Raw genomic sequence first — 27075 nt, 5'->3', positions numbered from 1 at the left:
TTTACGTCTGTAAGTTTCTCCAGAGAAAGGCGGCTTGAAGTGGAATACAAGGCACTTCGCCAGAAAATGTGCACCGTTGTGGTGACCCGCGATATGAAATGGATACTGAGCTGAAATAATCGAACACGCTTCTCATGTGTAACTTTAAATAACACAAATCCCACCAAAACAAGCCGTCTGGCTCCTGGGGCCTGACAGGATAGCGCCCAGCAGACATTCCTCAAAAAAAAAACAACGGTCCCACGGCAAAATCTAAACACTTTCACGTCTCATCTTGTTCTATTTCTGCCCGTGTCACACCTCCACGTTCCCCTGAACGTCCAGTCCCGATGTCAATGAGCTGTTTGAAATAAACACAGGCACATCGAGAAAGTAATCTTTATCTCAAAAGCAGAGCCGGGGAATGTAAGCTGCAAGGGCTTGCTCTCGGCTGGTTAATGAGACATCACGGTCTCATTGTCCTGATTATCAGATAGACTGATTCCACAAATATGCACCGTAATAGTTATTACCAATTGAAATGTGCCAATGAATACCGTGACTGTCAGAACTGTCGAGGAGAGTAGCTTCGACCTCTTCCTCGCCGAGGGACATTTTGCAAAGGATGTCCTGTTACTTCACAAACTGACCAACTCGCAGCTGGCCATGGAAGTGTCTCGCACAAAAATGCCCTTTGGCCCACTAAGTCTGCACCAGTCCAACACAATCCCCTGAACGGTTCTTATCTCATTTGGCATCACTTTTGTCAGAGGGGCAAACGTATTCAGTAATGGAAGTGTACAACTAAATGGATCTTACCTGCTTTGGAGTTTTCTGCCTTTTCCATCCTGACAGGCGGTTGGTTGCAGATTACTAACGTTCCTTGCCTGAGTTGTACGGATTTCACCTTAACCTGCGATTTGAATTTGAAACAAGAAAGCAGAGAACAGGCACTCTCCAAGTTCACTCTCGGCTCTCAATTACAGTCAGAAAATACTTAACTGCAATGAGGAATCCACAGTGGAATTAACGCCCATCGCGTCAACCACTTGGCCACAACTGCAGAAGCGCGCTACTAAACTTGTTTCAAGTTTATTTGTTTGAATTCAATCACCACAGTTTCGATCGGGTTAAATGTCAGCGCATGTTTGGACTGTGTAAACAATCTCGATGGTTGAAATGGTCATTCATTTAAAAAGAAAGGGAGAGATTGCAGGAAAAACTAAACAGATCTGGCAGCATCTGGGAAGAGATAAACAGAGACAACGATTCGGAGCTTCTCCAGGAGTTTTTCAGAACTCCATTTTCTCTCACAGCTAATGTCATACCTGCCGAGTTCCTTGAGCAGTTTCGGTTTTTGTTTGAGAGTCCGAGTGTCCGCAACCCTTCACGAGCCATTCAACAATACAGAAACGCATTTGTGTTTCCTCACTGATTTGGTTTCCGTTTGGCTACATATTACAGACCTATTAAAAACCAGAAAGTGCACAGCAAAGGAGTCGGATGGATAAGAACAGCGACCGCTCCATGCGTGGGTACACCCTCTCGGTTAACAGCCAAACGAGAGGACTAATTGCTTCACAGAGGCTGGGGAGTCCCTTGTAGCAGGCCCCTTGCAGGATCTCCTATGGCAGACTGTTAGTGAATTCAAGCTTTTGCCTGTCCTTCGCAAAATGAAAATTGTCTTCAATTGGTTTGACGTTTCCAAAATTAATCCTGGAGCATTCATTGTGAACAATGGGAACAGTTTGATCTCACACTTTGCAGACACATACATGTCACCGGGAACCAGCTCTCCTAAAACCGGAACCTTCTCCCTTCGAGCCTTTTGAGGAATATTTTTCTGAACTCGGTAAAATCCCGGAACTGTGAGAACAAAAAATAAACAGATTGTGTGAGAACAGCTGTCGCTCTGTTCCTGTGTCGTGGGAGAACAGCAACCTGTCAGTGAAGAGCCGAACGCACTGACTAACATCACCACATAGACTGTTGAGCCAATGGCTTCAATGATCCCCGAATGCAAGCTGCAGCCTGCTCCTCCCATATTGACAAACATCTTTAATTAGTATGTCGTTTCCGAAATAAATCTTGGGCAATTCACGGTGAAGACATGGGAATAGGCTGATCCCACCCTTTACAGTCACATGTATGACACCGGAAATCAGTTATCCTCCTACAGAGATCGCCTCATTTCCAGCCTTTCAGTGTCCTATCTGTTCAGGCATTTTCTAATTGCCCCGGAGCTGAGATGAGATTTGTCTTCCTGACGTGCAGGAACAGAATTCTTCAATGTCACAGATCAATTCAAGTCCGGAGTACATCAGAGTCAAAATACCGGCCTCCGAAAGAACAGAAGGATTTCTAAACTGTCTCTGCCCAGCCGGCCAGTTCACCCTTCATTTTCCACTAAATCCGCGCTCCAAGGAAGATCTAAAGATTCACAAAGCTCGACGCTGGGATTTCTGTTTTGCTTGCTGAAAGGTTTCCCACTTGACAATTGGCAACATTTTCCCAGAATCTTTTCACAATCCTCTGCTTTGCAACATGTAGAGAGATAAATAAAACTCCTTTTGTGGAGAGATTCACGACTCTGGAAATGTTTTCTTTGGAGCAAGTTTCCTGTATGTCAAGGAATAAGCAGACCTGAGAACATATCGATTTGTTGAGACGGCTTTTCTGGAGTTGCAGAGATAACTCATCCAACAAGAAATCATTTAAAATCAACTATGAGTGAAACATGCTCGGTATTGATGAGAGATTGAATGCATATAACGGATCCATTTTCATGAGCAGAGAGGTTAATATTATGGAAATAGTCGAGTGAAAAAAGATGCACTTTTATCGCACCTTTCAGCTCCACTCCAATCACAGGCACTGAAGCACCTCTGAAGCAGATGTGTCATTGTCAGTAATAATGTGCTCATCAGGGCAGTTTGTTCAAACAGAGGTTAAAAAAGAAAACTCAGAACTGGCACTGGACACAGCAGTGAGATTGTGTTTTTCTTTCAAAGTTTGTTCTGTTCTACTTTATATCCAGAATAGTGAAGGAACGGAGATCCCAATCTCAGGGGAAGGGGTTACCCACATAAGAAATAAATGAGGAGGATGGTCTCACATTCAGAGGGTAGCAAGTATGTAGAAACATTTACAGCAGAGGCCTTTCAAGACTGGGTATATTCAAGGCTTCAATTATCTCTCTGTTAATAGCATGGAGAAAGGGGCAGTGTGAAATGTGTCCAAATTTGCTGACAATACACACGCGTGGGAGAGCATGTTATGATGAGATCGTGGCAATATGAATAGGCATATAGATAGATTGGGTGCTTGGGCAAAAACTTGTCAGATGCAGTTACATGTCAGGATTATGAGGTCATGCACGTTAGTCGGAAGATTCAAAAGACAAAGTACCATTAAAATCGAGAGAAAGTAGAAGAAACGTGTGACACAGTGGAGTCTTATACACGCCACAAACAAAGTTTAGTATCATATTATTTCCATGACAAAAAGGATGGCTCCCTTTACGATTGCTAACAATGAAAGAGATGATTTCCCAGGAAAGAAAAAAAATAACTGAAACTAATAGCCGAATCGAAAATTTAGAAAAGACTTGGATCGTTCCAATGGACGACGTTAATGTTTATGGTTCTCTAACATTTGTTTACAATGGGGCTGGGTGTGGGAATTAGGGGAGCTGCGGAATGGAAGTCAGATTACCCATGATTACTCTCATCCTTCATCTGTCTTCGTCATTTGTACGTTTTATTTCGCATTTTGCTTCCTATGAGTGCCCTTGTAAACTGTACCCGCTGATGTCTTATTTCCCTGGTTGTTCTTCATCACGACCCGAAAGAAATCAACATTCGTTTCTCCTGAATCTCGGTAATCTCTGATCAAATGTCACCAGCACCTCGACATTTTCCACGTCGGTCTGCCTTCTTGAAATATTAATTGATCCGTCACTGTGTTACTGTTGCACAAATCAAGAACATATCAAACCGCACCAATAGCATCTCGGATGTAAACGCAGATAACTGCAGCCGCTCCCCAGAGCACTGCCAACTGTGCGATCACAGAAGCACACATTGTACAGCCAGGAAACTCAAAACAACAGAAACACTCTTTTGCGCTGCGGACCTGGTTGTGTTTCTCAATCAGCAATCGAATTTTACATTGGTAATATCAACAGTTCCCTCACACAAGGAACTAACTAATGCTGCAGACGGAGGATAAAGTATGGACGGTAGATACTGGAGATCAGAGTCAAGAGTGCGGTGCTGGAAAACACAGCAGAATAGGCAGCATCTGAGGAGTAGCAGAATCGACGTTTTGGCCGAATATCTGATGACGTATTCATGTCAGAAACATCCATTCTCCTGCTTCTTGGATGCTGCCTAACCTGCTGTACTTTTCCAGCAACACATTCTCCATTGCTGCAGACTGTCACACATTGCGAGATTCCAGCCATGGAATCAGCGACACTCTGTGTCATGAGTCAACCTACTGCAGACACCTGGCAGTGGTGTTTCATGTCAAGTTGATCTTCAAGAATGCGTATCGTGAGTTGTCTGTCCTGTATAATGTTTCCTGTAGTCACGACATGCAATAATTTTTTACCAAATTTGTCTTGCCTATGATGGGTATTTGGTCCATTGTTTGGTGAGTTGTTGTCAAATATGTCTTTCGGTTTATGCTGTCTCATAACTCCGAGTGGTCAGAGGAGTCTGGCTGTACGTGCCGAGACATACTTTGACCTATAATTTAGAGAGCTTGGTTTGTTGGGTAATGGCACGTCCCCCTGGCTTTGGTTTAGACAATGAATCTGCGGAAATATCTATTGTTGCAAAATATTTCTGGAAGATCCACTAAACAACACAACCAGCTCTCCCGAGTAGCAATGCACAGCGATGACGAGGACAACAAATTCGACTGTGACAACACAAATACATTGGGGCCAGCTAAACAGAGTGAAGCCAGGGAATATCTAGAATGACGAGACTCATCCAATGACTCCAATAAAAAACAAGTTGATTTGGAATCAACATACTGGGACATGCAAAGTAACGACAAAAAACAGCAACTGAAAGCAGTGGGAAATAAATCAAATCAATTCGAAACGCTGCAGGACAGCAGAGCTTCACATGAGTTTCATCTGCCTTGAAGATATCACCGAGAAAGGGGAGGAAACGGCCGCAAACCAACTTCCCAAAACCACCGAACTTCCCCACACCATCTGCATCCTTGACTTGAACAACAAATCTTTACACAAACCTTGAAACCCTGAAACAGTCAGAGCCGCCCCAGCGGGAAAATGAACACTGGCATCCCACGTGACAACTGAGGTTACCAAACGCCACACGGTGGATGTCGGAGCTAACTGAGGCTGCAAGCTACTTGTGCATGCTCTTGTCAATAACACCTGCTTGATTATCCTCATCCCATTTTTCATCATTTAACGTTGTATGCCTTATAGCATTACAAATTCACAGTTAAGTATCTCTGAAGATTATTAGTATTTCTGCCGCTCTGACTCATAGGGACAGTGATGTCCAGATTCCAATGACTCGCAAGCTGATAAAGTTGTTTTTATGTAGAGCTATTCGAACGTTTATGACTCTTATCTTAAATCTATGATTGATTGATCCATCCATCATCGAGAAATATTTCGTTAAGTGTACCCAATTCATGCCCCTCATTATATCCTACATCTCAATACTGTTTCCTCTCAATCTCTCCTGCTCTCACAAAAGCAAAGCCAGTCTGTCTAAACTCTTTCATAGCTGAAGTTCTTCAATCCAGACAATATATTGGCAAATCACTTCTGCACCATTTCCACAGCTGTCATATCGCTTCTTTTATGTGAATTGCAGAATTATACATAACACTTTAGCGAGAGACGAATAAAGACTTGAAAAAAATGTGGGGAATTCGCAAACATTGGTCTTTTCTAATAAAGTCTCTTTTCCTCGAGACTGCTCTGCGTCCTTTTCATGAACCCAGTGCTCCAATGATATCTGGTCCATGCAAATCAAACACTTTACATGAGGATTGATAACCCAACCACATTATCTGATTGCATTAAGTGGCTTAAAGCTCCTCATGGTGATATTGGTGCAAGTTCATCTAACAAGAGTCAAAGCTTCAGCACTAACTTAACGGTGTCAATATGAAAGTGAATGTTACTTTATGCAATGCCCCAGTGGCATGTAAGGAAGGATGGAATGGAAGAATAGTGATTGGGAAAGGGAGAAACGTCTCCGAGATTAGGTTCAGATAAAGTTTGAAGCAAGAAAATCATCACCTTCGAGAGCATTTTAACCTTAAAAACTGATTTCTTCCTTTCTGCGTTTGTTTTGCAAGGTTTATGTGGAGTAACATGGAACAAATGCGCATTACTGATACTCGGATTTGAATGGAGGTTGCTTCGGCCACAATGCAGAGGACGAGCCACTATACGATCACGTGAAAAAATAACCAACAGTAAAAGCAATAAATGCAATGGCTGAGATTGGCGAGGAACAGCACCACATGCACAAGAGGATAACCTACTGAGATTGGCTTGTATCGTCATCTTCGATGTCCTCAGTGGCTGTGGGGGGAGAGTCCATCATTGAGAATGTTGAAGACTGATTTCGATAGATTTCGCGAAAAGATGAAATGTACAGGCTTAGCAAACAACTTGTTGAAATGTTGGTTTAAATAACAACGAGGTTTCTCATTGTTACTTTACCAGTGCCTCGAGATAAGGTTGTAACTACGGTTGCACACTTCAATCACACTGGCTTCCAAGTCTGGAATAACAGAAATTTAGCGACGCAGTGGCGAAGATCCGATCGGAATTTGAGAGCGGAATGAACGCGTGAATCTCTACTCTTTCTGCCAGTGACCAAGTCCGTGAGCATGCAGTTCTTCTATGAAGGCAGTGAGGCGCGTGAAACGCCCAGGATGAGAGCTCCAAACTAGGCTGGAGCAACTGGAATAGGGAGCTGTGGGAGAAAAGACTGGGAGTTCGAACCTTATCTGGTTACACTTCAATTGACATGGCGCAGTAACCTTTGGGTTGATGAAAGTACCCTGAGCCATTTTAATCTGAACTGAAATAGTTTTTGGCAGCATACATTTTTGTGGATTGAGGGAGGATCTGCCCCAGGGAATTGTCACAATTATAAATAAACATTTCGCAAAGACTGAACTCGTCTCGGTGTATCTGTGCGTTGTGAAATGGGCTAAATATCAGTGCACTCTGACATTTCTCATATTCTGACTTTGCAGTCGGTTAATTTTCTGGAAGGAATTTTAAAAATATTTTTTGTGTTATTCAATTTCCTGCTAGCTTGTTCTGGTCTGGTCATTGACGTAACATGAACAACCAAACATTAATATGATTTCGGGATTCGGTTCGACGTTCCCTCGAATTACGGAAGAACAACAGGAGAGCAGAGGTGAAATTTATCAAAACAGCAGTGATCAAATTGAATGAATGGGCAGACAGAGGATGAAAGGAAGCTTAATGGGGATAAATGTCTTTTCTTTGCCAATGAAACTACCCGCGTCACAAAGTGTCTCACCTGGACTGACAGGAATGGGAGTTTATAAGTCTTTCTCCATATAGTGAGGCGGGGAGAATGTAAACACAGCCAGCTCCAAAAAAAACAGAAACATTTGCTCTTTTCTGAACCTCAGTCCTGGACTGACTAAGATGACCTTTGGGAAATTATTTTGCACAATGTCCGAAGAGGACTTACAGATTTGACCACGGAAACCAAATTACATATCAAGATAAAATCATACCACTTTATTCGCTACATCTCCCCTTTTGACACATGGTCCTCACTGTGTGTTAATTGGCATGGAATGGGAATAATAATCGCGTTGACAGGGTTTACCAATGGGGCCACACCACACCCATTCCCTCATTCTGCACCCTGCCATTTTCCATTCATGCTTGTCCTTCGGCGTGGCCTGCGACTCGACCTCCCATAAGTCTGCTTTGGATTACAAATATTTGACATACACATGTCAACTGATCACTTGGCGGCTGCAGGGCTGCTGTCCTTTCCGCTGAGTTTGCATTCGCATTGCCTTGAGAAAGGGAATAGTACTTTTTCGTGTGGGCTTCACATTTACAGACAACAAATGATTTAGACGGAAGGACCGCTTCCAGGAGGTCCAAAGTCAGGCCACGGTGTATTTTGTGCTTTCCAGTGTAGGTCAAGAAGCCCCTGCGTTTCCACAGAGTTCCACAATTATGTACAACCCGAATGCATATCTGCTGTCTGTGTAAATATTCACTATCTTTCACTCAGCCAATTGACATGCCTCAGTCAAGGCAATCAGCTCTGCTGCTTGAGCTGACAGATGACAAGGGAGTGATTCCGCTTTGACTACCTCGTGGGTAGATACTACAGCATACCAAACACAATTGTGGCCTGTCCGTTTGCCCCTTAATGCGGACCCATTCACAAAAAAACGCAATATCCTGATTCTGAGTTTGTGAATCCTGCACGTCCAGTCTTGGTGAGTTACAGCGACACAGTCATGTGGGTCTCTGTCTCCTGTTGTGGCGAGAAGGCTAGCAGCATGACGGACGTTACATCTCGTTATTGTAATGTTAGGCATCTCCAATAGTACGGTATTGTTTCTGAGCCAACGTGCTGCAGACATGTGTGCTGTGTTTTGCTCGGAAAACAGTAAGGATGCATGTGGGACCAGGAGGGTTAATTCTCCAAAGCTGACTGTGTCCCTGGACGCTACAACAAACTTTTTCAGCTGCAGCCAAGGCTTGCAGGCATATAGGCAATCCTGCCGCTACGGGGTCTAGGTTTAGCCAAAATGTAAACTACCTGCCTCAATTTTCCCACATTCTCCTGCATCAGCTCAGATGTCATGCATCTACCGTTTGTACAAAAGGCTTGTTTGGATTCGGACCCCCAGTGTAGGTGTGGTTTGGAGCGCCTTTTTAATTCAACTGCAACAGTCTCTGGTTCTGCAACTCTAAGCCATTGGAAGTTTCATTTAGTGGCGCCTCAAGGGTTGTGTAATTTTTTAGATTAGATTACAGTGTGGAAACAGGCCCTCCGACCCAACAAGTCCACATCGACCCGCCGAAGCGAAACCCACCCCTACCCCTACATTTACCCCTTACCTAACACTACGGGCAATTTTTAGTATGGCCAATTCACCTGACCTGCGCATCTTTGGACTGTGTGAGGAAACCGGAGCACACGGAGGAAATCCACACAGACACGGGGAGAACGTGCAAACTCCACACAGTCAGTCGCCTGAGGGGGGAATTGAACCCGGATCTCTGGCGCTGTGAGGCAGCAGTGCTAACCACCGTGCCGCCGTTGTGGGATAAAAAAATCGACAGTAAGTGTGCATGACCAAAAAGAATAGCAATTGTTACTTCGTGTGAGGCTTTGGATTTTGCTGGATTGCTTGAACTTTGTCTTGACCAATGCCCTTCCCTTGTTCAGACAAGAAATGACCAAAGAACTTCACCTGTTGTTGCACAAATTGTAGATTTGCGAAACAAGCTTTGTGCCCATTCCTGGCGAGATGGCAGAGCAACACAAGCGTATCTTTCTCACATTGTTCCTCTGTTGGTGCTGCTATTAAGCATTCGTCTACATACTGCAGAAGCGCTGACCCCGGGGTTAAAACAAGAATCTCCAGACTTCAGCATCGAGCCTGATTATGGTGGGGGACTCACAGTCATCTTGACAAAGTCGCTTGAATGTATATGATTTGCCTTTGAGTAGAAAAGTGAACCAGAATTGACTTTCTGGGTGTACCGGTACACTAAAGAAGACATTTGATAAATCCATAGCAGAGAACCATTTACTGTCAGATGGAATTTGAACTCATATAGTACAAGGATTAGGAACATTTGGGGCGGGCGGAACAACAGTATAATTGGCTACCTGCAGGTCATGAACAAAGCTCCGCTTCCCCGATTCACCTGGAATGTTTGCCTTTTTGACCAGAAAAATGGGGGCTCTCACCGGAGATTATCCACAAAGAATTATCACTAAAGCTTTCAGGAGGGATGCAAAGTAGTATCCTTTGGCAGTCTCGTGTTTTAACGGGTCTCGTGCTCTCCATGGACGATACACAGACTTCCGGGCTATTCTTATGGGTTCACAGCTTCCTATGAATCCCACATCACGTTTGCCTTTTGCTCTGCACTCAGTAGGGACCCTTCTTAATCTTGGGTCCGTGACATCTACCATACCTAATCGCCAGGCTACCCTCTTGGTGGGGGTTACCTGGACTGCTCCATCTGCCTGAGTTAGCTAATTTAATTTCTTCATATCTGTCCTTATGTGTGCATTGAATCAGGTACGCACATCGTCGCTGAAAATACAATCTTTCGTTTTTTTTGTGCCAGCAGTATGCATCGTCTCAAATTCTGCCACCTCTCGCTGGATTCCTTCGGCAATGGTACGTGAGGAAAGGTGCCTTCCACATCAAAAGGATTTTTTTTCTCATTCCTTGACTGTTTGTCCCTGATATGGTAGTTTACTGGCCTTGTATGTTTGCTATTATGTCGGTTTAACTTTACATTTTTTTCTGTCTGTCTGCAACACATGCCTCTGCAAAGTCAGGTAATTACTTATTTGTTTCCTTGTGCTTTTATTGGATTCAAAATAAATGCTAATTTACCATTACAATGGACATCACATTATTTTACAGGTTGCGGCAACAGCGAGGGCCGAAGTGCCTGTACTGCATTGTAACGTTCGATGTTGTCAGTTACATTTCCTGCTGGTTTCAGATATCTCTCCTCACTCTGGAAGCTCCCGGTCGCATGTTCCAGAGATTTGTCTGCACTTCAGTTAATCGAGGCAACTGTATTTCCTGCTCAGAATGTGATCTCTCTCCAAAGGAGAGAGGAAAATAAAGTCGGTGACAAAGCTGAGATCACTTACGTTATGTCCAGAATCAACAAAAACTATCCCGATCTTCCAGTCTCCTATAACTTCAACATTACACTGTGTTCCCACCATTCTGGCTCTCTGCTTGTATTCCTGATGAAGGGCTGTTGCCCGAAACGTCGATTTCACTGCTTCTCGGATGCTGACTGAACTGCTGTGCTTTTCCAACACCACTCAAATCTAGACACTGTTCCAGGCCACCATTTCAGTCTCTGATTTGCTGCAGTGCTCCTTCAAGACACAACACAAGCTGGAAGACACGCAACTCATTTTCTACCGGCAGACCATGAAATCTTTAGGACCCAACATCAAGTTCAATCATTTTAGAAACCGTCCGCCCTCTTACACATTCTTCACCCACCCTCCCTTCCCATTAGTTCTGAAGACGGATCGTTGGACTCGAAGCGTTAACTTTCCTTCCTCATCAGAGATAGACAAGAGCTGCTGATTTTGTTCAGACCTTTTGGGTTTTCTTCTGAGAACTTTGTTTTTCTGTTGTAATCGCCAGATACTGGAAGCGTCTGAATGGAGGAGGAGAATTTCACAGGAGATGAAAAGAATGGAAAGGGTTTGACCACTCCCATTGTAAAGGTACGCGAGCTCGGCTGGGGATGTTGCTCTAAGCGCGGAGAAGGCTGAATAAGAAACCGATTAACGTGCTCATTTTATGAAGAGGATTGATATGTGTGACAGGGATAAGCCTGTATTGGGAAGGAACAGCGTAACATAAATGAAAGACAGGAGACAAGGAGGAGATTTAGGAAGAATACTTTCACCTATAGAGTATTGATTATCCGGAAATTATTATCTGAATCTGTGGTAAAGGTAAGTGTCATGAGAACGTTTCAGCAGTCTGTAGCCGAACACTTGATGAGCCAGTGCACTAGTGGATAAGGACCAGGTATCATAAAGTGTGACAAGGACAGACAGGCGCGAGATGGTGTCCTGAATGCAATGCGTCAAAGGCAAACTAGTGTGCTTAAACGCAACAGCTGGCGCGGTTCTGTGGCGCAATGGAAAGTGCGTTAGACTTCTATAGCTCTATTCAAAGGTTGTGGGTTCGAATCCCATCCGAATTGCGTTTTAATTTATGTTTTGCAAAGTGGTCAGACCAGACTCGGCTGCTCATCAGCAAAACCAGTAATATTCGTGCATAAACCTAACTGTCTCGAAACGGAAAATTTTCCTCCCACAGATTTACATTATAGATGTCTATTTATGGTAGAGATCGATAAATACCTGTTAGCCAGTACGATGTTGTGGATGGGCTGGAAAAAGACATAAAATTGTTGTGTGAGCCATGATGATATCAAATTACGTGGCAGGACAAGATCGGTGTTAAGAATGGCCTCCTTCTGCTCCTTTGTGTCTGTGCCATTTCTGGCCAAGATTTTTAAATAATCACAATGAGAACAATATGAATTAAACGCCAAATAATATTTTGGTCTCATCTCCACTTCGCTTCCCTCCCGGCTGGAATAGACAGCTCTTATTTCAGCTTTAGATCAGACAGCGCAGGATTCTCACAAGTTCTCCTTCAGGCTGAATGCTCCTTCACATAGGTTTCCAAGTGGACACATGGAGCAAGCAATTGCATGGATGCTGGGGATTCAGCGGCAGATTTCCCCTTTGCTGGGCTGGAATTCTGGCCAAGGTAATGAACGTGAATTTCTGACATTTTGAATCTTACTCTGGATTCTTTCGGCTTTACGAATTAAACTGAATTTAATTTGCCCTTGCAGAACATTATTCAATCTTCACTGTGCATAAAAATCCATGCCACATGTTCGTGCACGTAGTATGTTGAACATTGTTGATGTTGTGTGCAGTGTGAGTCGATGTCTCAGATGAACATGCCAAAGGAAGTTGGTGAAATATCAGTGAATCGAATTGTCTGACGAATTGAAGCCGATAGAAGGAAAATCCCAGTACAATGGCCACATAACATTGCCTGTGACCAACGCAGGAAGCCATGGTAAATGTATGCAGTATTCAATAAAACCGATTTTCACCACATTTATCTATGCCATTTTCCTGAAGCCGATGCTTCATAATCGATGATCCATTATCAGTATAACCACCTCTGCACTGCGTTTCATTTCAGATACACAGAAAAAATAAGTAATTGGGTTGAGGGGCCCAGTGGTAAGATCAGGAGCCGTTCGTCACCATTAGACGGCAGGTCCAGTGGTGCAGTTAGTTAGCTTGCTGTACTTGCATGACAGAATGGCAGCACATGAACTGCCAAAGTTGTGCATTGGATTCTCGCCAGGTGTTTGTTTTACTGATACTGACAAGAGATGATTGCAACTTCAAGCTGAAGAACAGTTTAAACCCGGAATATTACATTGCAATAAAGTGCTTTTGGCACTAATGTTGCACCGACCTGTAAGACCAATCTGAAGTCCATCTGACCAGCATTTTGACATTTTTAGCCGTAAGTTTATCCAATGATCATTTAATTGCCCTGAAGGTTGGTGAGTCTACGACTGTTGAAGACAAGGCGTTCTGCACTCTTACTACTCTCTGAGAAAGGCATCTCCCTTGGCATCTGTCACTCTCAAAATACATCGATATGCCCTTGTGCCAACCATCACCATTTGAAGAAAATGCCTTCACTGTCCACCTTACGGCAAACTCTGATCATCTTTTATGTCTCTATTAATTCACTTCTCAAAACTTCTTATCTCTATCAAAAACAGCCTCAAGTCCCTCAGCCTTTCCGCGTAAGACCTTCCCTTCACAGAAGGTAACATCCTAGGAAAACCCGTCTGCAACTTTTCCAATGCTTTCACATCCGTCCTATAATGTGGCGACCAGAACTGCACGCAAATCGACAAGTTTGGCCATGCCAGACAAATGTCTGGAGCAGCAAAGTGATCGTTTGGCCCTGAAACTAAATCCCTCTCCCAATAAAAACTAACACACTGTGCTCATTGCATACAAATCCATCTAGGTGTGTGTTAACTTTCAGAGTTTTATGTACATGGACGCCGAGATCGCTCTGGTCATCTAAGCTTCCAAGAATATTACAATTAGCCCAGAACGTTATATTCTTGTTGCTCATTCCAAAGTAAATCACCTCACACTTTTCCACAATAACCTCCATATGCCAACTCTGAGCCCCGATCTTCAGATTATTCATGTCCGTCTGTAACCTGCAGCAGACTTCGGCACTGTTGACAACTCCATCGATTTAGTGTGTTTTGCGAATTTACTCATCCATCATCCCATGCCCGAACCCAGGTCATTTATAAAGGTGACAAACAGCAGTGGACCCAAAAAGGAACCTTTTGGTACACCATGAGTAACTGAACTCCAGGATGAATATTTTCCATTAACTACCACACTCTGTGTTCTTTCAGCGAGCCAATTACTGATCTTAACCGCTAACTCACCGTCAATCCCATGTCTCTGTATTTTATAGAACAGCCGACCGTGCCTTCGTGAAAATCATATCCACCATGTTAACCACTTTACTCTCATCCACCTGTTTGTTGACCTTTTCAGAAAGCTCAATAAAGTTTGTGAGGCACAACCTGCTATTCACAAAATCGTGTTGACTGTTGCGAATCAACTTGTTCCTTCTTCGGTGATCATAAATCATATCTCTAATAATCTTTCCGAAACGTTCACCCATAAGGAAATATGACGACTGTTCTATAATTACCAGCGTTCTCCCTACTCCCCTTCGTGAAGAAGGAGACAATATTTGCTGAACTCGATTCTTCTCGCAGTAATCACATAGAAACTGACGAAATAAAGTTGGAAATCAAAAGTTCTGCAATCTCCTCCCACGATTCCCAGAGAATCCTAGCATACATCCCATCAAGCCAAGAGGACAAATCTATTTTCAGGCTTTCAAGAATTGCTAACACTCGTATTTATGAATGTCAATTTCATTTATTCTAACAGATTGCATCTCAAAATTCTCTTCGACAACATTGTCTTTTTCATTTGAGATATGATGGAAAATATACATTCAGCGCCTCTCCTATCCTCGGACTCCGTTGACGACTTCCTACTGCTGTTCTTGACAGGCCCGAATCATATGCCAGATATTCTTTTATTCTTGAAATGACAAGAGAAAGCTTCAGGGTTTTAAATGACCCTGCCAGCTAACGATTTTTTATGTCCCCTCTTCGCTCTGAGTAGCTCTCTATTTTGGCCCTTCCTTGCTAGCTTTTAATTTTCAAGTGCCCTAACTCAGCCTACATATTTCATGTTTAGACGCACTGCCATCTCCCTTTTGACAGGAAATTCAACTTTTTGAGTAAAAATTGCTCCCTGTCTTACCCTCATATTCCCTGCATGACGCACACATACTTATCAAGGACATGCATGAGCGCTTCCCTGAACAAGCTCCATATTTCAAGTGTGCAAAACCCCTGCGTTTGCTTTCCCATCTGGTGCATTCTAACTCTTGCCTGATTGCATCATACTGGCCTTTCTCCAAACAGAACATCATACTCTGCTATATATATATATATACATATATATATAATATTTGGAAAGTTAAACTTCCCCACTACAACTACCCTGTTACTTCCGTTCCTATCCAGAATCATGTTGGCAATCTTTTCCTCCATATCTCTAGAACATTTTGGTGGTGACCTCCACTTGCCTGATTTTAATCTCAGAATATTCTAGTTCAGCAGATTGAGTCGGGTCCTCACCAAATATCCTTTATGCTACTATAATACTGTCTTTGACTAAAAATGCCATGTCTCCCCCTCTCTAACGACTTTCCTGTTCTTACTGAAAAGACGAAACTGAGGTGCCTGGAACAACCATTCCTTTCAGTGCTCCATTATGTCTCTGAAATGGCCACAATATTGAAGCCCCTGTCAACAACCCATGACACCCACGTTATATCAGATGCTCCTAGCGGTGAAGTAGGTACACTTCAAACCAACTTCATCCTTGCCAACATTCAGTTGCAAACCCGAAAATCGATTTATGTCCTAACCACTCAAAACTTCCTGCAAACTGCAGCTAAAATTTAGGTTCGCACTCTGCTGCTGAATTCGTTTAAACCCTCTTGAGGAGCTTTAGAAATTTATCCACTCAGCATATTGGTACCCTTCCGGTTCAGGTAAAGACCATCCTGTTTGTTGAGGTCCAACCAACTCCAAAATATGCCCCAACTATCCAGATGTCCAAATCCCTATCATCGGCACCGTCATTACAACCACGTGTTCATCTGCTCTCTCTCTATTTTTTTCCCTCACTATAACGTGGCATGTGTAAACAATCAGAGAGAAAATCTCTGTTTGATCTCGATCTAAGATATTACCTGGATCCCTGAGTTTCTGCCATGCATCCACATCACTTTTATTATATATGTTGTTAGTGTGTTTGTGAAACATGACCTCGGGCTGCTCCCCCTCCCCTGAAGTATCTTGAAAACACGCTGCGAGACATCACAAACCCTGGTAACTTGGAGGTATCACATCAATCATGAGCCTGCCCTGTACCCACAGAAACTGCAATCTGTCCCCCTCACTATGTAGTTCTCAATAACTATTGCTCTCCGCCACTTCCCCCTACCCTTCTGATCACAGGGACAAACACTGTGCTATAGATCTTTACCCCATGGTTTACCCCTCGTAGCTCATCCCATACAAACACACACACACACACGCATATGTGTGTGTGTGTGTAAATTCAGAATATTTGGAATGGATGGTCGGCCATTTGAATGTTCTTCCCGTCGAATGTGCGAGCTATATGTATGTACATACATATAAATGTGTGTCCGCATGCATGTATGTGTGTGTGTGTGTGCATATATATTAAAAGTTGCAAAAGAACATTGAGTAAAACAGCATTTATTCAAAAAAATCTGATTTTGTGGAGTGTTCTCTCCTTGGGAAATACCTCAGTCACTTAAGACCAGTCATAAAGACCCTCTGAGTGAATATCTATTACTCACTAGAGATACAGAGGTGATTTTTGAAGTCGATGACGTTTCTCATGTCGCTGAACCTGCGCTGTGTTAAATTCTGGAAAGGAGGTTCAGCTCGCTTCATATTACTAATTTTGCTGCAAACTTGCACAGTCCATAAAAACAATCCAAAAATGATTAGGTTTATCTCATTGGACACTTTGCCTGTTATCAGAAAAACTGGAATAGAAATGACAAATATGTACTGCTATGAAGATTACAGAATTCAAACAGGGTTTTTTTCATGTCTTGTCACTAGATATGGTTGGGCGAATGAGTGAGCAGCAAATGAACTCACTCCCTTCTCTGTGATTGCAGCCAAATTTTCCAATGCAACAGATGAAAGAACAAAGGTACATTACATAGCAGGTCAGTTCCAACTCACGATAGTATAGTTTCACTTTGATGTTCGCCATCTTCTAAATTATTCGCTGAGTGGGGAGATCAGGATCCTGAAGGTATGCTGAGACATTGCTAGAATTATTCCCACACTGTTGGCATCACTTTATATCATAAACCAGTAATGCAGCGGAATGAGCTAACCGGCTTCCATTTAATGCTGAGCTAACACACAGATCTCAGTTCTTTTACAATTTATAGAAGTTCATGTGGAACAAGCTGCTAAACCTTTCCTCACAATCCGCTCATTCTATACTTAGTCGTGCTCAGTTGCAGGTGTTATGAGGTTTCTTTCCAGTAAACGTTAACCAATTAAAGAGTGTGCACCGAACGCGTACCCATGATGTCCGCCCAGATTCCCTGTCCCCGTGAAATTTATTCCTTGCGTGCCTGCATGTGTCTTCACAAATATATTAGAATCAGCTTCTGAATATTTTTTTCCTGAGAAAACGTAAACATTTTCGAGTTCAATAGCTGTAGAAGGAAAAAGATTGCGAGCTCCAAACTTCTCTTTATCATTCATCGCTGGTTTTGAAGTTCTATAATCTTGAAATAGATCCATCTGAATGAGGGAATTTCCCCCCTGTTTACTCTCGCTAAATTCACATCGCCTAGAAACCTTCTATACGGACAAAACTCAGTTTTACCTGGTGTCACGCCTCATGATTTATTCATCTTTTGCATCATTCCATGAAACCCCGCTTTATCTTTTCAAATGGCATTGTCCCCCACTACATCGTTAGCTTCCTTTCCATTATTCTGTTTCCAAGTAAACACTGTCCATTCTTCCTGACGTCTTTTCGTTCCAGTCATCGCCATCCATGTCTTTTATCATCTCTTTATGTCCCAGTATAGTCCATGTTAAGAAAGGATGCTGGGGTCAGAACAACACATGAAAACCCGCTATAATGCTGTATACGACCATTACCAATGGAGAGAAAATGGGAGGTAGTTCAGTCAAAAGTGAATCCGTTGGTTGTTGCACAATGGATCAATCACTGATTGGGTCATGACTGTTTTTCCTCACTTTTCTCCCCTGTCTGAACATTTGCTAAAGCAACACAATAAGGGAACATGTAATACATACATTTCAGAAACTGACTATTCGATGCAACAAATGAACACCTTTTCTCCAGGGATTAACCCTCACAGAACAAATCCTTACTCTTTTTCTCTTCATTTTCTCTTGAATAAAACACCTTACTGTCAGTCGACCCAGTTGTAGCAAATCATATCTCTGGCGCTGTGAGGCAGCAGTGATAACCAGTGAGCCACCTTGCGGCACTGTACAATATTGCAAGGCACATGTGGACGCGTTTAAAATGCGATTCCTGTCAACGATGCTCTACTTTTGATGTTGCCCGCATCAGGAACAATAAATCCTGATTCCCTGACCAAGAAATGAACTCAAACCACAGCGGTGAAAGCGCTGCATTGTAACCAATAGTCGACCAGGAAGGAGGGCATGTGCAATTGCGTCTTCTCTGAACAGCATAGGTTTCTTTTCCTGCGATGAGAAATTCCTTCCAAAAATGAGTGTTCGTGAAACCGTGCCTTTACACCGCAGATTAATACATTATGTCAGTGCCAGTCGTCAAACATCCAAATATTCTCGTTTCCAGTTTCCACTAATTGGCCCACAGCCTGACATCTGAAGTATTCATCTGAATGTGACTTTCCCTGCAAAGTTTTAATCTCAAATGCACCAGCGAATGAGGCTGATGTCAGATACCGTCAAATTTGTTCATGAACTGTGGGAAAACTGAACCTCAGTTTGACCCATAGAGGGAACAATACAGACACATCTGTTGAAAGTGACAAAGGCCTCAAGAGAGCCCAACTTCCATAAAATGTGGAATTGACCCGTTTGGCCTCTTTTTCTTCACTACAAGCTTTAAAATCCGATTGTGTTTACATTATCAGATGGGTAAACAGGCAGGAGGCTGTCCTTCGAGGACTGCCCCAATCGTGAATAATTTGTACCCGCTAATTGTTGACTTCTCCACCTTTGAGGCATCCTGGATAGCTGTGCTCTTCAAGCCTACTACTTGTTTAATTTGAATTCCAGCAGATTCCTGTCTCTATATATGGAATGGAAGCATTCAGCCACATCCCTGTACGTATTCGTCCTCCACTGTTTCACTGTCACGTTACTGCTTCTAATGAGTCATGTTGTTCTTCCTGCCAAACGAAGGCATTCTTCGCATCAGAAGCTTGTCATCCTCATGTTTCTCGAAGGAAAAATACGGATGTGGACTTCTAAACTGAAACAGATGCGTAAAAATAACTTCCTGCTGTTACTTCAAAAATAATTCTTAACAACGTAGAGAACGCACCTTCCGATGTCTGCTGCAATAGTTGCAAGAAAATTCAGTAAGGCTGCAGTGAAATTCAAGGTTACAACCCCGGGTTTGCATAACCAGTGCTTGAATCACTGAGCGATGGAAGCACTAACCCAGGCACCGTTTTGCGACTGACAAAAGACGATGACCTCTAGCAGAAAAACTTCGGTCATCTCAATTTTGTGATACAAGCTTCGTTTTGAGTGACAAAATGCGACTTCAAACCCACTTCTTTGATCACTTGTTGGATATAATAGTTTGTCAGCTTCCCAATGTCTCATAATGAGACAGGGATCAACATTTGTTTAAACTCCATCAGAGTAAAAGCTTTGAATTTTTTTTTATATAAATGACACGATGTAGTATTGATATCAATAAATTGCCCTGATTTTAGCGTGTATAACAGTTTTTTTTTTCTTAATCACTTGGTGAGTAATTCCTTTCCTATAGCCTGGTGCGATTTACGTCGCTTCAAGATTTCATAATTTCTTACATGGCAGATGTCGTTTAGGCACCAAACGTGAAACAGTTCAAATCGAACATACTCCGGCTTTTGGAGTTCGAGGGAATGTAAATATCTGAGAGAGCACTTTAAAACATAATCTTGGGTGCTGTGTCCGCTGGCTGGGTTGGTATACTATTGACAAACTCTATTTGCTCTTGAGTGGCCTGGAAGACATGACAGTGATAGATAGAGGAAAGACAGTCAAGAGATTTGTAGACAATGATGAAAACTTTGAAATTTAGCTGCCCGGTGAACGTTGAGTAACCCTTGTTGTGAGTACACCCACATGCAGGAAAGGTATTGGAAGACCTCAGGATTACATCATTGGGAGAATAACCTGCAACTGCTTCCCTTCCACCATGTGGGACCCCTTGTGGAAAGACAAAGCTGCGAAGGCTGCAGTGCATGTTTGGGAAAATATGCGTTCGTAAAATTGTCATTCAGATAATGCACAATGAAACAGTGAACAGAACGCAAATACGCCCTTGAATAGAAGCAGAGGGAGTTAGACCATACAACATACAACATAGAACATTACAGCGCAGTACAGGCCATTCGGCACTCGATGTTGGTCGACCTTTCATACCAATCTGAAGCCCATCTTACCTACACTATTCCATGTTCGTCCATATGCTTGTCCAATGACGACTTAAATGTACTTAAAGTTGGCGAATCAACGACCATTGCAGGCAAAGCATTCCACACCGTTACTACTTTCTGAGTAAAGAAACTACGTCTGACATCTGTCCTATATCTATCACCCTTCAATTTGAAGCAATGCCCCCTCGTGCTGGTCGTCACCATTCTTGGAAGAATGCTCTCCCTGACCACCCTATCTAACCCTCTGATTATGTTATATGTTTCTATTAAGTCACTTCTCAACCTTCTTCTCTCGAATGGAAACAACCAAATGTTCCTCAGCCTTTCCTCGTAAGACTTTCCTCCTTACCAGGCAACATCCGAGTAAATCTCCTCTGCACCTTTTCGAAAGCTTCAACATCCTTCTTATATTGCGGTGACCAGAACGGTACACAATATTCCAAGTGCGGCCGCACGAGAGTTTTGTACAGCTGTAGCATAACCTCATGGTTCCAGAAGTCGATTCCTCTATTAATAAAAGCTAAAACACTGTATGCCTTCTTAACAACCCTGTCCACCTGGGTGGCAAAGTTCAAGGATCTCTGTACCTGAACACCGAGATCTCTCTGCACATCGACACTACCCGGAAACTTTCTGCAACTGTAATACTGGCCTTGACCAACAATGTTACACATCCCCCTCTTTTACATTCTTCTCTGTTCTTACTGAAACATCTAAATCCTGGAACCTGCAACACACATTTCTGTTCCTGCTCTATTCGGTTCTACGGAATGGCCATAAAAACGAATTCCCAGGTACCAACCCATACTGCAAGTTCAAACACCTTATTCCGGATGCTCCTGGCGTTGAAGTAGACACACTCCAAACCAACGTCTTTCTTGCCGGTGTCATCTTGCGTCCGTGAAACTTGATTTTGTACCTCCCTACACTCAACCTTTTCTTTACTTGAACTACAATTTTGCATCCCATCCCCCTGCTGGACTAGTTTAAACACACCCCCATAGCCATAGCGAATATCCCCCCAGGATATTGGTAACCCTCTGGTTTAGATGAAGTCCATCCAGCTTTGAGAGGTCCCACCTACCCCAGAAAGAGCCCCAATTATCCAAGAATCCAAAACCCTCCCTCCTGCACCATCCCTGTAGCCACATGTTCAACTGCTCTCTCTCTCTATTCCTTGCCTCACTAGCACTACAGCAGGGTGGGAATTTGAAAGGACGCATGGATGTGTATTCCGACCGTGTCGTCCAAACGAATGGATTTCAGATTGAGCTGAAGAAGAGCAGAGACGTGGAAGAGTTAGTGATGTTCATAAAGTGCAAGTAGGCTGACATGGTGATTATGGTGATATGTGGTTAATAACACATCACGAGGTTAATAATGTCACCATAGTTATGACGTGTCTTTTCAGACTTAGACAATTGCCAGGAAGGAGATTGAATCAGTGGCGAGGCATTTTTTCCCAGCACGTGATCGATGATGCCTTCCAACTCATCCCATCAACTTTGCTCAATTCCGCTCCCAAAACCCTTCCTCAAACTATGACGAGGACGTAACTCCCTTCTAAATCACTTTAAAACCCAGCAACGTCTCTCGACATCATGTCATCCTCCCGTATTTCCGTCAGCTGCAAATGAACCCCACCAACTAAGATGTGCTTCCCTCCCCACCCCTATCCTTTTTCTCCAAAAATCTTTCCTTCTTTGACTCCCTTGTCAAGTGCGCGCCCCCACCAAACCGCCGTCCCCTCCCAGCAACCTTCTCATTACAACACGGGATTTGAAAAACATCCACCCACACCTCCGCACCTCAACTCTTTCCAAGGCCCCAAAGGACCCCTCCATGTCCATCAGTGTTTCACCTGGATTTCCACCATGTCATTTACTGTATCCATTGCTCTTTTTGCAGTCTCCTCGACATTGAGGAAATTGGATGCCTAAGTACAGACCACTTTGGAAAACATCTCCGGGACACCCGCACCAAACAACACCACTGGCTCCTGGTCGAATACATTAACTCTCCCTCCCACACAGCCAAATTCATTTAGGTCCAGGGCTTCCGCCGCTCTCATGAACTGTCCTATCTGTCCATCTTCCTTCCCACTTATCTGTTCCACCCTGCGCTGCGACCTATCATCATCACCCCAACATCCATCCACCTAACACACTCACAGCTACCTTGTCCCAGCCACCCCAGCGCCCATTTGTCTCTCTATCCCTCGGTTCACAAGCCTCTTTCTGATAAGGGCTCGTGCCCGAAACGTCGATTGCCCTGCTCATTCGTTGCTGCCTGTCCTGCTGTGCTTTTCAAGTATCACACTTTCGACTCAGTGGCGAGGCAGTGGATTTTGAGGTTGGGACTGAAGTCAGAGGTTTCAGTTTTGCAATGATTCAATTGTAAGAAATGTCTGCTCCAACAGGACTGGATGTCATGAGCAAGTGAGACGAAGTCAAGCCTGTGGAGGTGACCATCTTGAATTTCCACAGACATATATCAGGGTGCAGTACGGTAAACTGCTGAATAAGACGTCCTGGATTGAGGCTTGACTGACTGGCAGAAGGCATACAGTTGGGTAAAGGGGTCTCTTCCAGGATGGCAGCCCGTGACTAATGGAGTTCAGAGTAGTCAGTGTTGGCACCACAGCTATTCACATTATGTATGGATGATCCATTCAAAGGAACTGAGGGTGTTGTTGCTCCATTTGAAGAAGACATAATGATAGGTGGAAGGGCAGATCTAATTGATGAAGCGGGCATGCTGCAGAATGACATGAACGGACTGAGTGCTTCGAAAAAAGTAGTTGCAGTTGGCATACTTTGTGGAAAATATGTGGTCATTTGTTTGGTGGAAAGAGTACAGGCATAGACAATTTCCTGAAAGCAGAAAGATTTAAAAGTTCATTTTTCTCTTATGTTCAGCATGCAATTTCAGTTTGTGATGAGGAAGGCAAATACAATGTCGGCTTCTGTTCAAGCTAATGAGAATGGACGGGCAGAGGTTTACACCTCAATCAATAGGAGGCTCTGGACAGATGCATTTGGAACATTGGGAGTAGGTTTTGGCCCATATCTAAGTGATGATATGTTTTGAGTGATGGAGAGGAGGCTTATAATGGCTGACTCAGTGGTGAGTACTAATGCCTTGCTGCCTCAGCGATGTTGGTTCAATATCTACTTTGGGCGACTGTGAATTTGGAGTTGGTGCATACTCTCCGTTTCAGCCTGGGTTTCCATCACAGACTAAAGATGTGTGGCTGACGTTCTTTGGTCATGGGAAATGCAGACTAAAGGAATTGGGTGGAGGTGTGAGTTTGGGTGCGATTCTCTTCGCAGGATTAGTGGGGATTTCTTGTTCCGAATGGCCTGTTTCCACATTGTCGATATTCCATAAGAACAACGTTGATCGCAGGGATTTAGGCCTTTTCATAAGAATTTTTTTAAAGGAGGTGACAGCTTCCATATAAACACATGGTTTCAAGTGAATGTCTTGAACGATATAGGGAGTGGAGAGGCATTCTTAAGGCGGACATCATAAAGGTCAATCGAGCATATGAGATAGCCTCAGAACATAAAGTTAAATATAATCTGAAGAGATTCTACAAGTACATCAAGAACTTGAGAACAAATAGGACCACTTTAATATGAAAAAAGCTCACCTTTGTCTTGAATCTCAGCAGATGGAGAGACATATAATGTTCACTTCGCGTCAGTTTACACCTTGGAGAACAAAATGGCGGGTACAACTGAATATTGATGGTTTGAACGAAGTTCACATTGAAAAGGGAATGTGGTGGAGGACATGGAAAATATGAAGTTGGATATTTCTCTGGGATTTGATCTCCGGAATCCCGGAACATTGTGGGATGTTAGGGAAAAACTGTTGGCCCTTCGTAGAAATATTTTTATCATCTATTATTACGAGTGAGGTGCCAATGACTGGAGGATGGCAAATGTTATGCCTTTATTTAGAAAGGAATTAATTAAGAAGCCTGTGTGTCTGGTTATGGTCGTGGGTAAGTTGTTGGATGCAATTCTAAACAATAGGTTTTATTTGAATTTTTAAATTCAAGGAATGAATCGGGATAATCAGCATGGTTTTGCACAAAATTGATTGAGTTGTTTGAGGGCGTAACCAAGAAGATCAATGAGGACATAGTGGTAGACTTTGCTCACTTGGACTTTAATAAATGCTTTTACACGGTTCCACACGGTTCACTAATTCATTAAGTTAGATCACAAAGATATCAACGTAAGGTTTCTAATTAGATATAAACTTAGTTTATTAACAGGCTGCTGAGAATGGTGGTGGAGGGTAGTATCAGACTGGAAGACTGTTACCAATGGTGTCCCATTGGCTGAACGCACATTCATTTGTTTCATTTAAATAAATGATGTAGGTGGGAAGATAGAAAGTATGGTACGTAAGTTTGCATAATTGCCAGTAGAATGGACAATAAAAAGGTTATGTAAGGGTGTGAAGCGATTTTCTCATCAGGTCAGCTGCTGTCTGGCCGCAAGTTTAAAAAACGTGAGAGGGGCGGGGGGGGAGTAGTGAAGGGCCGTTCGTCCATCGTGAAGTGCACATTATCAGACATCCATCTATTCTCGTCCCAGTTTGCAAGCAGTTACATTCTCTCTGTGATCTTAAATGACATAACAATGGTACTGAAAGTTGACCTGGCCACACTGTTGTAACTCCTTTGAGGAACGTATTCTCATGTTCACATACAGAGGCAATCACACAGGCACATTCCACGACAGTGACAGAGTCCTCAGGATTATACCCACTCCATGTGCTTTATGTCTGCAAGTTTCCCTGGAGAAAGGCGGCTGTAAGTGGAATACAAGGCACTTCGCTAGAAAATGTGCACAGTTGTAGTGAGCCGCGATATGAAATGGATACTGAGCTGAAATAGTCGAACACGCTTCTCATGTGTAACTTTCAATAACACAAATCCCACCAAAGCAAGCCGACTGGCTCCTGGGACCTGACAGGATAGCTCCCGGCAGACATTCTTCACCAAAAATAACGGACACATGGCAAAATCTAAACACTTTCACGTCTCGTCTTGTTCTGTTTCTATTCCTGTAACACCTCCAGCTTTCTCTGAACGTCTAGTCCCGATGTCAATGAACTCTTTGATCTAAACACAGGCACATTGAGAAAGTAATCTTTATCTCAAAAGCAGAGCCAGGGAATGTCAGCTGCAAGGGCTTGCTCTCGCCTGGGTAATGAGACATCAGGTCTTATCGTCCTGATTATCATATAGACTGATTCCACAAATATGCACCGTAACAGTTATTACCATTTGAGATGTCCCAATGAATACCGTGACTGACAGTAAGATCAGGGGAGAGTAGCTTCGACCCCTTCCTCGCCGAGGGACATATTTCAAAGATTGTCCTTTTACTTCACAAACTGACCTCCTCACAGCTGGCCATGGAATTGTCTTGCACAACAATACCCTTTTAGCCCACTAAGTCAGCACCAGTCCAACACAATCCCCTGAACTGTTCCTATCCCATCTGGCGTCACTTGATTCAGAGGGGGAAACATATTCAGTAATGGAAGTGTACAACTAAATGGGTCTTACCTGCTCTGGAATTTTCTGCCCTTTCCATCCTGACAGGCGGTTGGTTGCATATTCCTAACGTTCCTTATACGCATTTCACCTAATCCTGCGATTTGAATTTCAAACAAATGCAGAGAACAAGCACTCTTCAAGGTCCCGCTCGGCTCTCAGTCACAGTACGCAAAATGTTGAACTGCGTGAGGAATCCACAGTAGATTTAATACTAATCGCCTCAACCACTTGGCCACAACTGCCGAAGCGCGCTACTAAACTGGTTTCAAATTCTCCCTACCTGTGGAGTTGAGGGATAGGCAATCACTGGTCGGTTTGTTTGAATTCAATCACCACAGTTTCGACAATGTTAAATGTCAGGACATGTGTGGTCTGTGTAAACAATCTCGATGGTTGAAATGGTTATTCAGTTAAAAAGAAATGGAGAGATTGCAGGAGAAACTAAACAGATCTGGCAGCATCTGGGGAGAGACAAATAGAGACAACGATTCAGAGCTTCTTCAGGAGTTTCTCAGAACGCTATCTTCTCTTGGAGGTACTGACAAACCTGCCGAGTTCCTTGAGCAGTTCCTGTTTTTGTTTTAAATTCCGAGTGTCCACAATCCTTCACTTGCCATTCAACAATAAAGAAACGCATTTGTGGTTCCTCATTGGATTTGGTTTCCGTTTGGACACATATCCCTGACCCTATTAAAAGAAATTCTCTGGCTGCACTCTGATTAGCTTGTCCTATTATTTTTGTGTTGTACAAGTCGAATTCGTTGTCCTCGACATCACTCTGCATT

This window comes from Chiloscyllium plagiosum, unplaced genomic scaffold, assembly GCF_037043375.1.
Source record: "Chiloscyllium plagiosum isolate Xiang-an unplaced genomic scaffold, Cpla_swu_hap1 HiC_scaffold_21, whole genome shotgun sequence".
Lineage (NCBI taxonomy): Eukaryota > Metazoa > Chordata > Chondrichthyes > Orectolobiformes > Hemiscylliidae > Chiloscyllium > Chiloscyllium plagiosum.
The sequence above is the reverse complement of the archived record's forward strand: the minus strand, read 5'-3'. Positions refer to the sequence as shown.